Source organism: Bufo gargarizans, chromosome 1 (assembly GCF_014858855.1).
Source record: "Bufo gargarizans isolate SCDJY-AF-19 chromosome 1, ASM1485885v1, whole genome shotgun sequence".
In the NCBI taxonomy this organism is placed as follows: Eukaryota; Metazoa; Chordata; class Amphibia; order Anura; family Bufonidae; genus Bufo; species Bufo gargarizans.
Window position 1 is genome coordinate 504,718,549 of NC_058080.1, and position 14,654 is coordinate 504,733,202.

The 14,654-nt window shown below is 44.6% G+C and overlaps 1 protein-coding gene across 2 annotated transcripts in view; it reads left to right on the plus strand.

The window, feature by feature from the left end:
- PLA2G4C (phospholipase A2 group IVC) overlaps positions 1-14,654 on the plus strand; it is a 193,384-nt gene that overhangs the window by 14,449 nt on the left and 164,281 nt on the right. The window contains exon 1 of one of the 2 annotated variants that reach the window (XM_044275064.1): positions 75-141. The exons of the other annotated variant lie outside the window; for it this stretch is intronic. The gene's annotated coding sequence lies outside the window, so the exon portion shown is untranslated. Of the gene's footprint in view, positions 1-74; positions 142-14,654 lie in introns of those variants that run through there. 2 annotated transcript variants of the gene reach the window in all.

A 14,654-nucleotide genomic window follows, 5' to 3' on the forward strand; every position in this document is an offset into this window, starting at 1 on the left:
GATACAAGAGTACATGTAATCCATGTGATCATTCTCAGCCAATGACTGTACTACATTTCTGGCATGCTCTGCAGGCTTACTGAGACACCACAGTTCAGTGCATTTTATATGCCATTGCTGCAGGCTGTTTTCTTCTGATTGGTGAGTGGCCCTGTTCCTCAACTCCTACATGGATTAATGTTATGTATGCCACCTTGTAATATCCAGAGCATATGTATGTATAATATGAACAGAATTTTATGATGCTGTGCACTTTTGTTTACTTTTATATATCATGTAATTTTAATACTGTTTAATTTAGGCAGTAAACACTAAGGCCTCATGCACACAACTGAAGGGCCGTCTTTAATATTGATTGGACCCTGGGCAAGGAATTCCTTGGGCCCCCTGGATCCCGCCTTCACACACCCTAGCATGCAATCACGCCCTCCACCACAACACACACAAAAAAATAATAATCCACACACCTCGTAGAGTAGTAAACTTTAATAATGTAAACAAGAACTGGTTCCCAAATAAGGCTCCTTTCACATCACCGTTTCTCCTTTCCGTTCTCCGGCTCCGTTGAGGAGCAGGAGAATGGAAAGGATGGATTCTGCAGATAACTGAGCGTAACGGAGCCTAAAGACACCATAGACTATAATGGGGTCTGTTAGGTGTCTGCTCAGAACATGATTTTTGAGCGTAGACGAAAGTCCTGCATGCACAACTTTCGTCTCCGCTCAAAAATCATGTTCTGAGTAGAGTTGAGCGGACACCTGGATGTTCGGGTTCGAGAAGTTCGGCCGAACTTCCCGGAAATGTTCGGGTTCGGAACCCGAACCCCATTGAAGTCAATGGGGACCCGAACTTTTCGGCACTAAAAAGGCTGTAAAACAGCCCAGGAAAGAGCTAGAAGGCTGCAAAAGGCAGCAACATGTAGGTAAATCCCCTGCAAACAAATGTGGATAGGGAAATGAATAAAAATAAAAATAAAATAAATAAAAATTAACCAATATCAATTGGAGAGAGGTCCCATAGCAGAGAATCAGGCTTTACGTCAGCCACCACTGCAACAGTCCATTGGCATATATTTAGGCCCAGGCAGAGGAGAGAGGTCCCGTAACAGAGAATCTGGCTTCATGTCAGCAGAGAATCAGTCTGCATGTCATAGCAGAGAATCAGGCTTCACGTCACCCAACATTGGAACAGTCCATTGGCATATATTTAGGCCCAGGCAGAGGAGAGAGGTCCCGTAACAGAGAATCTGGCTTCATGTCAGCAGAGAATTAGTCTGCATGTCATAGCAGAGAATCAGGCTTCACGTCAGCCACCACTGTAACAGTCCATTGTCATATATTTAGGCCCAGCACCCAGGCAGAGGAGAGAGGTCCCGTAACAGAGAATCTGGCTTCATGTCAGCAGAGAATCAGTCTGCATGTCATAGCAGAGAATCAGGCTTCACGTCAGCCACCACTGTAACAGTCCATTGTCATATATTTAGGCCCAGCACCCAGGCAGAGGAGAGAGGTCCCGTAACAGACAATCTGGCTTCATGTCAGCAGAGAATCAGTCTGCATGTCATAGAAGAGAATCAGGCTTCACGTCAGCCACCACTGTAACAGTCCATTGTCATATATTTAGGCCCAGCACCCAGGCAGAGGAGAGAGGTCCCGTAACAGAGAATCTGGCTTCATGTCAGCAGAGAATCAGTCTGCATGTCATAGTAGAGAATCAGGCTTCACGTCAGCCACCACTGCAACAGTCCATTGGCATATATTTAGGCCCAGCACCCAGGCAGAGGAGAGAGGTCCCGTAACAGAGAATCTGGCTTCATGTCAGCAGAGAATCAGTTTGCATGTCATAGCAGAGAATCAGGCTTCACGTCAGCCACCACTGCAACAGTCCATTGTCAGATATTTAGGCCCAGCACACAGGCAGAGGAGAGAGGTCCCGTAACAGAGAATCTGGCTTCATGTCAGCAGAGAATTAGTCTGCATGTCATAGCAGAGAATCAGGCTTCACGTCACCCAACATTGGAACAGTCCATTGGCATATATTTAGGCCCCGGCACCCAGACAGAGGAGAGGTTCATTCAACTTTGGGTAGCCTTGCAATATAATGGTAAAATGAAAATAAAAATAGGATTGAATGAGGAAGTGCCCTGGAGTAAAATAATATATGGTTAAGGGGAGGTAGTTAATGTCTAATCTGCACAAGGGATGGACAGGTCCTGTGGGATCCATGCCTGGTTCATTTTTATGAACGTCAGCTTGTCCACATTGGCTGTAGACAGGCGGCTGCGTTTGTCTGTAATGACGCCCCCTGCCGTGCTGAATACACGTTCAGACAAAACGCTGGCCGCCGGGCAGGCCAGCACCTCCAAGGCATAAAAGGCTAGCTCTGGCCACGTGGACAATTTAGAGACCCAGAAGTTGAATGGGGCCGAACCATCAGTCAGTACGTGGAGGGGTGTGCACACGTACTGTTCCACCATGTTAGTGAAATGTTGCCTAATGCTAACACGTTGCGTATCAGGTGGTGGTGCAGTTAGCTGTGGCGTGTTGACAAAACTTTTCCACATCTCTGCCATGCTAACCCTGCCCTCAGAGGAGCTGGCCGTGACACAGCTGCCTTGGCGACCTCTTGCTCCTCCTCTGCCTTGGCCTTGGGCTTCCACTTGTTCCCCTGTGACATTTGGGAATGCTCTCAGTAGCGCGTCTACCAACGTGCGCTTGTACTCGCGCATCTTCCTATCACGCTCCAGTGCAGGAAGTAAGGTGGGCACATTGTCTTTGTACCGTGGATCCAGCAGGGTGGCAACCCAGTAGTCCGCACACGTTAAAATGTGGGCAACTCTGCTGTCGTTGCGCAGGCACTGCAGCATGTAGTGGCTCATGTGTGCCAGGCTGCCCAGGGGTAAGGACAAGCTGTCCTCTGTGGGAAGCGTATCGTCATCGTCCTGCCTTTCCCCCCAGCCACGCACCAGTGATGGGCCCGAGCTGCGTTGGGTGCCACCCCGCTGTGACCATGCTTCATCCTCATCCTCCTCCACCTCCTCCTCACCCTCGTCCTCCTCATCCTCCAGTAGTGGGCCCTGGCTGGCCACATTTGTACCTGGCCTCTGCTGTTGCAAAAAACCTCCCTCTGAGTCACTTCGAAGAGACTGGCCTGAAAGTGCTAAAAATGACCCCTCTTCCTCCTCCTCCTCATCCTCCTGGGCCACCTCCTCTTCCATCATCGCCCTAAGTGTTTTCTCAAGGAGACATAGAAGTGGTATTGTAACGCTGATAACGGCGTCATCGCCACTGGCCATGTTGGTGGAGTACTCGAAACAGCGCAACAGGGCACACAGGTCTCGCATGGAGGCCCAGTCATTGGTGGTGAAGTGGTGCTGTTCCGTAGTGCGACTGACCCGTGCGTGCTGCAGCTGAAACTCCACTATGGCCTGCTGCTGCTCGCACAGTCTGTCCAGCATGTGCAAGGTGGAGTTCCACCTGGTGGGCACGTCGCATATGAGGCGGTGAGCGGGAAGGCCAAAGTTACGCTGTAGCGCAGACAGGCGAGCAGCGGCAGGATGTGAACGCCGGAAGTGCGAACAGACGACCCGCACTTTATGCAGCAGCTCTGACATGTCGGGGTAGTTGTGAATGAACTTCTGCACCACCAAATTCAGCACATGCGCCAAGCAAGGGATGTGCGTCAAACCGGCTAGTCCCAGAGCTGCAACGAGATTTCGCCCATTATCGCACACCACCAGGCCGGGCTTGAGGCTCACCGGCAGAAACCACTCGTCGGTCTGTTGTTCTATACCCCGCCACAACTCCTGTGCGGTGTGGGGCCTGTCCCCCAAACATATGGGTTTCAGAATGGCCTGCTGACGTTTACCCCGGGCTGTGCTGAAGTTGGTGGTGAAGGTGTGTGGCTGACTGGATGAGCAGGTGGAAGAAGAGGAGGAGGAAGCTGAGTAGGAGGAGGTGGCAACAGGAGGCAAAGAATGTTGCCCTGCAATCCTTGGCGGCGGAAGGACGTGCGCCAAACAGCTCTCCGCCTGGGGCCCAGCTGCCACTACATTTACCCAGTGTGCAGTTAGGGAGATATAGCGTCCCTGGCCGTGCTTACTGATCCACGTATCTGGGGTTAGGTGGACCTTGCCACAGATGGCGTTGCGCAGTGCACACTTGATTTTATCGGATACTTGGTTGTGCAGGGAAGGCACGGCTCTCTTGGAGAAGTAGTGCCGGCTAGGAACAACATACTGTGGGACAGCAAGCGACATAAGCTGTTTGAAGCTGTCTGTGTCCACCAGCCTAAATGACAGCATTTCATAGGCCAGTAGTTTAGAAATGCTGGCATTCAGGGCCAGGGATCGAGGGTGGCTAGGTGGGAATTTACGCTTTCTCTCAAATGTTTGTGAGATGGAGAGCTGAACGCTGCCGTGTGACATGGTTGAGATGCTTGGTGACGGAGGTGGTGGTGTTGGTGGTACATCCCCTGCTTGCTGGGCGGCAGGTGCCAACGTTCCTCCAGAGGCGGAGGAAGAGGCCGAGGCGGCAGCAGCAGAAGAGGCCGAGGCGGCAGCAGCAGAAGAGGTAGCAGGGGGATCCTGAGTGACTTCCTTGTTTTTAAGGTGTTTACTCCACTGCAGTTCATGCTTTGCATGCAGGTGCCTGGTCATGCAGGTTGTGCTAAGGTTCAGAACGTTAATGCCTCGCTTCAGGCTCTGATGGCACAGCGTGCAAACCACTCGGGTCTTGTCGTCAGCACATTGTTTGAAGAAGTGCCATGCCAGGGAACTCCTTGAAGCTGCCTTTGGGGTGCTCGGTCCCAGATGGCGGTGGTCAGTAGCAGGCGGAGTCTCTTGGCGGCGGGTGTTCTGCTTTTGCCCACTGCTCCCTCTTTTGCTACGCTGTTGGCTCGGTCTCACCACTGCCTCTTCCTCCGAACTGTGAAAGTCAGTGGCACGACCTTCATTTCATGTGGGGTCTAGGACCTCATCGTCCCCTGCATCGTCTTCCACCCAGTCTTGATCCCTGACCTCCTGTTCAGTCTGCACACTGCAGAAAGACGCAGCAGTTGGCACCTGTGTTTCGTCATCATCAGAGACATGCTGAGGTGGTATTCCCATGTCCTCATCATCAGGAAACATAAGTGGTTGTGCGTCAGTGCATTCTATGTCTTCCACCGCTGGGGAAGGGCTAGGTGGATGCCCTTGGGAAACCCTGCCAGCGGAGTCTTCAAACAGCATAAGAGACTGCTGCATAACTTGCGGCTCAGACAGTTTCCCTGGTATGCATGGGGGTGATGTGACAGACTGATGGGCTTGGTTTTCAGGCGCCATCTGTGCGCTTTCTGCAGAAGACTGGGTGGGAGATAATGTGAACGTGCTGGATGCACTGTCGGACACCCAATTGACTAATGCCTGTACGTGCTCAGGCCTTACCATCCTTAGAACGGCATTGGGCCCCACCAAATATCGCTGTAAATTATGGCGGCTACTGGGACCTGAGGTAGTTGGTACACTAGGACGTGTGGCTGTGGCAGAACGGCCACGTCCTCTCCCAGCACCAGAGGGTCCACTAACACCACCACGACCATAGAGTGCAAAACAGAATGAGGAAAAGGGAAATAGCTCACCCTCTCACAGACACAATGAGGTGCTCTGGTCTAAAGTGATTCACCCTTCACAAATGTAAGAAAATGTATATTTGAAAAGACCGGCACTCTCAACATACAGGACCATATGGATGGTAGCAAATCACAATGTTTAATTGATAATATAAAAAGAATAAAAGGATAAAATATACACTAACACTGGTTTGATATGGTATCTCACAAAGTTAAGCTAATTCTATAGTGTGAACATCACATATCCAATATTCATTGTTAAAAAGAAACCGCTGTAGGAAAAAAGAAATGAACCGCTGTGGGAAAAAAAAGATCGTATGTATTCACATATGAATTCCTGAAAGGAAAAAGAAAAATGAGGATCCTTTTTAGTTCTGTCCTGAATGAGAACAAGCAATGTAAGATAATGTTTGCCAAGATAGAAACAATGTTCCGTTATAGATGGTTATCACTTTTCCGTATAGATGTTACTTAATGGTTTGGCAAACAAATGTCCTTGATGATTACCCACTGTGTGGGCTTACCTTCCCTTCTTGCCGGTCAGATAGATTCCTCGGGGCTCGCTGTGAGCCGGCGTCCCGGCTGTAGCGCTGTCAGCGTCCCACGTGGGTTTGGAGGAAAAGTTTGTCAATCCGGAAATGACGTATCGGCATATGGGTCGGTGTTCAATAGTTTACTCAGACTCGACTTTTCGTTGTAGCGGCTGAGATAAAACTTACAGTGCACTGTAGTTAAAGTTCTTACTTCTCACAGATGGGTCATATTCTGATCTCTGGTTTAGATCTCTTAGTACCAAACGCGTTTCGGGAAACACTGTTCCCTTCTTCAGTGGTGATGACCCTCCTTCATGTTTGATTGGCTTTTATACCTTCCATTGGAAATTGCCAAGAACAGACATGGAATCTGTCCATTTTTTTCTTTATCTATTTTTAGTCATCTACAGCATAATTATTTCATATCTGTTATCATTTCCATCTCTTTGTTCCATAGTTCTTTTCGTATGTTTAATATTTTTTCTTCTTTGTTTAATATTTTTTCTTTTTTTCTTTTTTTCTTTTTTTCGTTTTTTCACCTGCGGTTATGTCGCGTTTTTAATGCGTTTTATTTTTGACATAAGCGTTTTTTTATTCAAAAGTTATAATATACTTTATAGTACAAGGTCCATAAAGGGTTTTATTGCATAAACTATAGTTAGCTTTATATATCATTTATTGTGATCTATTGTATATATATGTGCAACTGAACAGATATTTACATCTGGTAATATTTTAAAAATATTTCCTATGTCAACAATTGGAAATATAAAATAAAATGATAATAAATAAAATTGTAATTTACTAATCTAATACATTTAGCATTTTCATATTTGTTGATAAATGTCAACATACAACGTTATATATATTTTTTTTTTTTTTTTTTTTTTTCTATCCATACATTTAGTCCTAGAATATAAAGGACATATCTTAGTGTTATTCAATGGTTTGCAATATACTGAAGACATATCCGCAAATTAATGCGGGTATATCTATAGATTATGCTTTGCATCCAGTTCTACAGACTTTTTTCTGGGATATTTATTTCTTTCCCAAGAAGCATTCTGTTTGGATGAGAGGGGGGTACGTGCGCCTTTCCCCAAGGGAGGGTCGCAGTGCCGATAAACGGCCAAACATGCGACTCTCCATTGGAAAAAAGGCGAACGACCCATATAATCAAAGAAAGCCTATAAAGTATATTATAACTTTTGAATAAAAAAACGCTTATGTCAAAAATAAAACGCATTAAAAACGCGACATAACCGCAGGTGAAAAAACGAAAAAAAGAAAAAAAGAAAAAAAGAAAAAATATTAAACAAAGAAGAAAAAATATTAAACATACGAAAAGAACTATGGAACAAAGAGATGGAAATGATAACAGATATGAAATAATTATGCTGTAGATGACTAAAAATAGATAAAGAAAAAAATGGACAGATTCCATGTCTGTTCTTGGCAATTTCCAATGGAAGGTATAAAAGCCAATCAAACATGAAGGAGGGTCATCACCACTGAAGAAGGGAACAGTGTTTCCCGAAACGCGTTTGGTACTAAGAGATCTAAACCAGAGATCAGAATATGACCCATCTGTGAGAAGTAAGAACTTTAACTACAGTGCACTGTAAGTTTTATCTCAGCCGCTACAACGAAAAGTCGAGTCTGAGTAAACTATTGAACACCGACCCATATGCCGATACGTCATTTCCGGATTGACAAACTTTTCCTCCAAACCCACGTGGGACGCTGACAGCGCTACAGCCGGGACGCCGGCTCACAGCGAGCCCCGAGGAATCTATCTGACCGGCAAGAAGGGAAGGTAAGCCCACACAGTGGGTAATCATCAAGGACATTTGTTTGCCAAACCATTAAGTAACATCTATACGGAAAAGTGATAACCATCTATAACGGAACATTGTTTCTATCTTGGCAAACATTATCTTACATTGCTTGTTCTCATTCAGGACAGAACTAAAAAGGATCCTCATTTTTCTTTTTCCTTTCAGGAATTCATATGTGAATACATACGATCTTTTTTTTCCCACAGCGGTTCATTTCTTTTTTCCTACAGCGGTTTCTTTTTAACAATGAATATTGGATATGTGATGTTCACACTATAGAATTAGCTTAACTTTGTGAGATACCATATCAAACCAGTGTTAGTGTATATTTTATCCTTTTATTCTTTTTATATTATCAATTAAACATTGTGATTTGCTACCATCCATATGGTCCTGTATGTTGAGAGTGCCGGTCTTTTCAAATATACCACCACGACCATGTCCGCGTCCGCGTCCCTTACTAGATGTTTTCCTCATTGTTACCGTTCACCACAATAAGAAAAATATTATTTGGCCCAATGTATTGAATTCAAATTCAGGCATTTTTTTTACAGACACCTAACACTATCTGGCTATCTATTTAGGTTCCGTATTACACTAATACAGGCACAGCAGTAACGACAGATTTAGCTGGATATAAATTTGAGGCCTATTATTTAGGCGCTGGGTGACAGGTATAGGTTTACTGACAGAATTAGACTTGGAAATGCACAGTAGCGTGTGTGTGAAGTTATTCAGAATGACCCTATGTGCACCTTGAATCTTATATACCCTTTTAGGGATAGATTTAAAATAGCTCTGATACAGCAGAAACCACTAAATTAGGAAATTGCTAAATTGGGAATTGTATTTCAACCCAGAACAAAAAATGTGCTTTGACGGACACTAAATAACTTGACCAGCCACAGCAGTACAGCAGTAACGACAGATTTAGCTGGATATAAATTTGAGGCCTAGTATTTAGGCGCTGGGTGACAGGTATAGGTTTACTGACAGAATTAGACTTGGAAATGCACAGTAGCGTGTGTGTGAAGTTATTCAGAATGACCCTATGTGCACCTTGAATCTTATATACCCTTTTAGGGATAGATTTAAAATAACTCTGATACAGCAGAAACCACTAAATTAGGAAATTGCTAAATTGGGATTTGTATTTCAACCCAGAACAAAAAATGTGCTTTGACGGACACTAAATAACTTGACCAGCCACAGCATGTCACGGCTGAGGATGGGGGAAACCCTCAGCCGTGCGATGCCAGGTGTTGTAAAGGCTACTCGGCCATGCGAACAGGATAGGAAGCAGGTCACCTCCTACAACGTCCCTACCCTGACCCTAACTCCTAACCTGCATGGGCCGACCTTAAGGGTAGGAGGACCCATGCGCAGGAACCTCAGAGCCCTGTCTTACCCTCCGCAGATCCCTGCGCTAGGAGCTGGGTAAGACGACCTACTCCTCCTAGGCACGGAGGAGCAGGAGTCTCAACGGCCAAACTGTTGGGAAAAGGGGAACTCATAAACAGCTATACGGGAATGGCAGGAGAACAAGAAGTTACACCAACCTGCCACAGCCTTGCTGACTGGATCCCTAAGAAGACTGGAATCCAGAACCGTATGCTGCACCAAATACAAAGGAAAGTCCCAACAGAATATAACATACAACATAAACACACAGGCAAACTTAAACATAAACTTAGACCTCAAACACTACAATACTTTTATGACCACAGGGGTGGCTCTCACAGGCAGGTCAAATACACAGGAGGCTGCTCCAGCTAGCAGGGCTGAAGCAACCTACTGAACCATGCAAAACACTCAGGCTTTATAGGCCAAGAAGCCACACCCACAGTCAGACACACCCAGTGACATCACTCACACACTGGGAAGGGAGTTAACCCTTCCTGCACCACAGAAGGGAAAACACACATATAGGGGAAAGTGTCCAACTGCATCACACACTGTGGCTGTTGCCGCTGGCAACGACATGGGTGGCAACCATGTCCAGGGAGTCAGCCCGAAGGCCGAGACAGTGCCACCACATGTACAGACTACAACAAATGTTGCCACGGGTAACCACAGTGCGGGGAAGGATGTCAGTGCACACCACAAAACACCGTGCACACAGACATACCAAAAGTGCATACACACATGCACACAACTCCCAGGGAACCGCACACAATGCTGTTGTCCGCGGCAACCGCACTGAGGCTAACTACATTATGCCTCAGCTGCGGTTGACACAACAACCCAAACCGCGGGCAACTGTATGCGGCTCCCCAGGAGTCACGGCCATAACCGTGGCTGTGACACAGCAGTACAGCAGTAACGACAGATTTAGCTGGATATAAATTTGAGGCCTAGTATTTAGGCGCTGGGTGACAGGTATAGGTTTACTGACAGAATTAGACTTGGAAATGCACAGTAGCGTGTGTCTGAAGTTATTCAGAATGACCCTATGCGCACCTTGAATCTTATATACCCTTTTAGGGATAGATTTAAAATAGCTCTGATACAGCAGAAACCACTAAATTAGGAAATTGCTAAATTGGGAATTGTATTTGAACCCAGAACAAAAAATGTGCTTTGACGGACACTAAATAACTTGACCAGCCACAGCAGTAATGACAGATTTAGCTGGATATAAATTTGAGGCCTATTATTTAGGCGCTGGGTGACAGATATACGTTTACTGACAGAATTAGACTGGGATATGGCCAAAAAATAACCACACTATTGATGGTTAAATGCACTTGGTGTGACAGCTTGACCAACCACACTATTGAGGGTTAAATGCACTTGGTGACAGGCTCAGCTTGCCCCTGATGTAGTATATGGCCAAAAAATAACCAGACTATTGATGGTTAAATGCACTTGGTGTGACAGCTTGACCCTGATGTAGGATTTAGCCAAAAAACAACCACACCATTGAGGGTTAAATGCACTTGGTAACAGGCTCAGCTTGCCCCTGATGTAGTATATGGCCAAAAAATAACCACAGTATTGCTGGTTAAATGCACTTGGTCTGACAGCTTGACCCTGATGTGGGATTTAGCCAAAAAACAACCACACCATTGAGGGTTAAATGCACTTGGTAACAGGCTCAGCTTGCCCCTGATGTAGTATATGGGCAAAAAATAACCACACTATTGCTGGTTAAATGCACTTGGTGTGACAGCTTGACCCTGATGTAGGATTTAGCCAAAAAACAACCACACCATTGAGGGTTAAACGCACTTGGTGGCAGCTTGTGCTGGCACACCACAAGACACAAAATGGCCGCCGATCACCCCAGAAAAAAGTGACTGAAAAACGCTCTGGGCAGCCTAAAAACAGTGAGCAATTCAATAGCAGCAGTTCAATCATCCACAGCTGCAGATCGATCTCTGAATGAAGTCTTTTGGAGGAGTTAATCACTGCCTAATCTCGCCCTAACGTCGCAGCTGCAACCTCTCCCTATGCTGATCAGAGCAGAGTGACGGGTGGCGCTATGTGACAATAGTAGGCATGGCTGTGAAGGCCTCTTGGGGCAAGTAGTATGACGCTTGTTGATTGGCTGCTTTGCAGCCTTTCAAAAAGCGCCAAGAAAGCGACGAACACCGAACCCGAACTTTTACGAAAATGTCCGGGTTCGGGTCCGTGTCACGGACACCCCAAAATTCGGTACGAACCCGAACTATACAGTTCGGGTTCGCTCATCCCTAGTTCTGAGCGGACACTGAACGGATCCCATTATAGTCTATCGGGTCTTTAGGCTCCGTTACGCTCAGTTAGGTCTCAGTTATCTGCAGAATCCATCCTTTCCATTCTCCTGCTCCTCAATGGAGCCGGAGAACGGAAAGGAGAAACGGTGATGTGAACGAAGTCCTTACCTTGACCTATTTACCACTTGTATCTTCTTTTAACCTCGGTAACAGTGCAAATCAGCCCTATTATGTTTAAATTATAAAGCAAATAACCATGTTGGCTAGTAAGATAAAAAATAAATAAAATACAATTAACAATGCAACTAAACAATGGAATTAAATAAACAATATTAAACCTTATAATTCGTAGAATCCAAGTCCACATTTCCCATTCCAATATAGAGAATATGGAATCTAGTACCAGTGTTACATGGTGAACCTTTTTATAATTCCTGTTAGGTACCAACTGCTGCAGTAGCAGACTATTATAAAATAATACGTAGTTTGAAAACCATTAACGTAAAGTGCATAGAGCTTTTACATAAAATAATAAATAAATATTTTAATTAACTTTAAACAATGAGTTTACGTGCATTCTGAGCAGCAAAGGTCGTTGTAATGTTTGAAAAATCAAGACCTCGAAGTATATCAGATTCAGCAGACATTATAGATTGTTGAGACAGCTCTGGCTCATGGTTGTGCGTTGTAAGTTTTTTTTTATCAATTTCATTTTTTAAAAAGATCTTTCACCTGAACTGTTAGTGATCATTAAAGTGAGGTAGATTTTTAAAGCAATTTCCGTGTTGGGAAAAGTATCTCTTACATCCTTGTCATTAATTGTACTGTACATGAATTGCTCTATGCTGCAATCATCTGGTTTTTCATCCAGGAAAAGAGAAATGAATGACCGAAATTGAATTAGCTCATCACCAAATGTTGTGCACAGATCATGCTTGTAGAAAGCAAACAACTTTTCTGCCGCAATTTTAATGGATTCAGAGTCCATCGCTGGAAAGTTTATAAAGAAACCAAATCACACACTTCACTGTAGGCTCCTAGGAAATGTTCCAGACACACTAAAAGTGTGTCAACACATGGGAGAAAGGCCTTAACAAGGCCTCCTTTGGCGTTAACTGAGCTTCTTCACTGTGTCCATAGTCAAGTGGCTGCTGACGGACATCCGGCGTTGAAGACGGCGGTGTTCCACAATATACTCCTCAGTATTTGTTAGACACTTGCCAGCTTCTTCAAATGCATCAAATTTTGTACGCTGTTCATTAGTAAAATCTTTTAACAATTTCAAAACGCCAACAGCAACATTTAGGTTCAGCTGAACAGACTGCAGAGTTTTGCTGCTGCTGTTGAAATGATGCAAAACAGTGTTCCAGAATTCTGCAAAAATTCCTGTCTCAAGTTTGCTTATCTGATCAAATAGTCCTTTTGCGGTATTATGGCACTCAGATTTTTCTTCAATGTCAGATGAAATTTCAAACAAAATGTCCCTTATATTTCATAGCCATGGACTAATGCTTGACAAGCATCTGCACGACATGACCAGCGTGTGTCACTTAGCCTTTTTGGCATGGACACAGAGAGGCCTTTCTCGTCAAGCTTGTCTTTTAGCTTCTTGTAGCGCCGAGTTGAACCAGTAAATAATGTATAAAGAGCTTGTACAAAATAAAAAAAACTTACAGTCTCACTACACAAATTTGCAGCATCCTTTCCAACAAGGTTTAACGAGTGTCCAAAACAAGGTATGTACTTAGCATATTTATTCATGTAAATTATTCTTGCTTGCATACCCTTGTAGTGGCCAGACATGTTGCTTGCATTGTCATAACTTTGTCCACGGCATTCTTGTATGGTAAGTCCAACACTATTAAGAAATGCTCGGAGCGCATCTGCCATTTCTTGTCCTTTGTGCCCTGTTGAGGGTAAAAAAGTTAAGAAACGATCCGCAGGTCGATTTCCTTCTAAGTATCGAAAAATCACTGTGAGTTAGTCAGTATGAGAAGAATCTTCAGCTGAATCCACAGAAACAGAGTAGTATTTTGCCATTTTAATACGGTTGATGACAACTTCTAAGATCTTATCCCCAGTTATCTGCATGAGTTCCTCACAGACATTTGCTGATAAATAACTTGTACATCCTTTTCCTTTGTTCGCCTTTGTTTGTATGTGTTGTGCTAGGAAAGCATCATACTCTGACAATAATTCCAAAATACCGAGTTGCCATTGTGTGGGGATCCAATAGTCTGATCATCACCTCTAAAAGCCAATCCTCTCTTAGCAAGAAAAATGATGACACTAAGCAAACATTTTACTAGGTTTTGCCCATAGGTGGTCAGCTTTTCAATCTGCTGTTGCATTTTATAGTCAATCCGAACTTCCAGTTTTGAAAATTTGGCTGTATCAATCACAGCATGTATATGATGTTGAGACTGTTCATGGGATGAAATTCGTTCACTGGCATGTTTCCAGTCGCTGAAGACATCACTGCAAAATGCATTTGTTGATGAACTAAATAATTTGCAAGTCAAAACAGTATATTCGGCCTCTGTTATATTGAGTAACAAAGCCACTTCCGTTCAACTTTGTCCCCATTGGGACAGTTCCGAAAAAACATATCTGCTGTACAGCAACGTCCATCTTCGTATGATTTTTGAAGTCCTTCATTGCAGCAGTTGTTCCAGAGGTTTTCTTACTGAGACAATTTCCATTTTTGGACCAATACTCCCAGCATTTCCAGAGTAGATGAGTTGGGCCACAAACCAATGTCAGTTTGGAAACCTGGACTTTTCCATGGATTCTGGCAGTATATCAACTGCTTCAGCAGTAGCGTCTTGCAGTTTCAACAGTATGGAAGCTAGGTTTTTCAACTTCCATGGGAACTGGAGTGGTTTCTAGTGGCATGGGCTGATTAGAAGAATCCACTGTGTCGACTTCAGAGACATATTCAGCTTCACTTTGAGGAGGAATCTCTTCCTGAGAACATC